Source organism: Callorhinchus milii, unplaced genomic scaffold, assembly GCF_018977255.1.
Source record: "Callorhinchus milii isolate IMCB2004 unplaced genomic scaffold, IMCB_Cmil_1.0 Scaffold3, whole genome shotgun sequence".
Taxonomy (NCBI): domain Eukaryota; kingdom Metazoa; phylum Chordata; class Chondrichthyes; order Chimaeriformes; family Callorhinchidae; genus Callorhinchus; species Callorhinchus milii.
Window position 1 is genome coordinate 98,428,569 of NW_024704744.1, and position 2,805 is coordinate 98,431,373.

The window sequence follows — 2,805 nt, forward strand, 5'->3', positions numbered from 1 at the left end:
TGGCGGTGGGCGATTTATCTCTGTTTTAAACAGCCCCAATCATTTTACTGAGCAACAAAGACTGAAACTCTATCCTTGGACTCATTTGAATGCGGAACAACTGAATTAGTGGATTCCTATTGATCCATTTACAGACTCTTTTCCATGGCAGTTGATTGCTACAGAACAATCCTATGTAAACCACGTACTTAACCCTGTCCAAGTCATGCTAGTTTGTGTTATAATAATAATAATCCTTGCATTTGATATAGCACCTTATGTCGTTAGGATGTCTCAAAGCGCTTCACAGAATATACTGTAAAGTGGATTCCCTGTGTATTTTGTGGGCAAAACGTGGCAGCCGATTGCGCACAGCAGCGTCTCCACAAACAGTTGTGGATTGAGTGATTTTTTTGAGGGATTATTACCCCCAGAATGTGATCCGCCAATCGACTAATAATCCCTCCAGAAAAAAAAACAATAATAAATTGGTCACCAACCCACGGCCTTTTTGGGGACGCTGCTGTGCGCAATTGGTTGCCGCGTTTCGCCCACAAATATACAGTCAATTCACTTTACAGACTATTCTGTGAAGCGCTTTGAGACGTCAAGAAGATGTGAAAAGCGCTATATCAAATGCAGGGATTATTATTATTATTATTACCACTCTGCCTCATTCTCCCTCTCGGTGACATGACGCTGCACAGGTGTTTGCATCACCGTACTGGCATCTGCCCCATGACACTCCACTGGGAATGATGATTAAACATAACCACTGGGATCCCGGCGTTCATGTCACTGTGTTGGAATTGGACAAATGCAGCCGGCCTGCTATAAGCACAGAATCAATAAGACAAACACTCCAAGGTAAACTTCTGCCTCCGTGGTCTTGGAAAGAACGCTATTAATTACCCAATCAGAACCCTCAGACCCACACCAACCTCCAAATGTGAGAACATCTTAATTGTCTGTTTGAAGTGAGAATAAATGAATCCGCTATATAATTTCACCCTGGTGCCTTGCTTGGTTGGGTACCGGTGCGATTACTGTAATTGTACCTAATCCAAACACTTTTTTTTAAAATTTACAAACACGCAGCGCTGTACTTTAGAAGTTTTGGTTCTTAAACAAAGTGGCCCTAGAGTAATTAATGACAATGCAGAAGAAGGAGATGAATTATTAACCAGGGTAATGCTGGAGTAAGTGCTAGGAATTATTGGCAGTGGTTTCTTTGCCTTTGCCCAGGTAGTTGCTGAAACATAGTAAATAATCTGCGGTGAATGATTGAGTGGTGCAGTGTTTATAGCACACTGTCCTGCCACCTCTGGGATCTGGATTTGGAAATCGGCCCAGAATGATGGGGATGAAAGTCTCCTTGTTGTTGGCGTCCTGTGTGTAATGAGGTTGGCAAGTTAAGTTTTGAGTGCAACGGGGTCAACAATGCCAATCCCATTACAATCTACTGACTAGGTGCATAGCACAAACATGCCACCCCCCCCCCCCACCGCCCTCCTCCCAAAAGGCAATCCATTAACATTTTAATTCTGACAATGCCTGTAAGTGTGAGGAATAAGAATGTCCAAACTGACATCGTAGATGTGCTCTTCTCTATTTGGGGCTTGTCACGTTACTAAGTTACAGTAGGGGAGTTTATCTGTACATTTGTACATTGCATGCTTCGGATGAGACGTTAAACTGAGTCCCGGTCTACAACAACAACAACAACAACAACTTGGATATATATATATATATATATATATATATGGACTTTTAAGATCCCACGGCACTATTTGAAAAGAGAAGGGCGTTTCTTTCTCCCGGGGTCCTGGCCAACAATCCCCAAATAACATGTAGTCACTCAATCCATGGCTGTCTGTGAGACATCGCTGTGCACAAATTGGCTGCTGCGTTCATCTACAAAGCACACAGTCACTGTAGCTTACAGTATAATGTGTGAATCATTTGGGATGTCCTCCTGACATGAAAGATGCTGTGTCAAATGTAAGGAGTATTATTACATTTGATGTGGGTTTGCGTGAACTGGGTTCTCTCAATATTTTACAGCACCTTATGATCTTTCATCCTGATAGCCCCAAAACACACATTTACATTTTTACATTTACTGTAATTTTACATTTGCTAATTTTTTACATTTACTTTTTAAAATAAATATTATTTAATTTTTTAAAAATGTATTACATTTCCTGTAATCTTTGGAATATATTGAACAATAAGAATGTTTAAACCACTGTTTGGAAACTCTTTAAGAATGGTGAAAGGTTTCTGCCTGTATCAGACATCCAGCTGATCAAAATAAAACCTTCTGCATTGACATATCACCCAATGTCACTGAAAGAATGATGATAAGCCTTGCATTGGATATAGCGCCAAGAATCTCAAATGGTCTGCTAAATTTAGGGACTGTATTTGTAGGTGAACGTGGTAGGCAATTTGAGCCCAGAAATGGACCACAAACAGCCATGAAGTCCATGACCAATTTTATCTGGAGGATTGTTGGAGAAGACACCAGGAGAAATTCCTTTCACATTTCGAAACAGTGCCATGGGATCTTTAACATCCACCCGAACAGGCAGATGGGGCTTCGATTTAATGTCTCATCCAATCTGACAATAACCCCAGTGCTCCACCATTTGGAGTGACTGTCTCTAGACTATGCGTGCAACCCACAGTTACGTTTGAACCCACTGCCTCAAAAGAAAAGGCCAATGCCTTTTTTTTTTGCACCGACGACCTCAAAAACCAAAATGAACTACCACCTTTTGCTAAGTGTTTGCCTTCTTTTTTCCTCTACTTCCCTAGAGATGC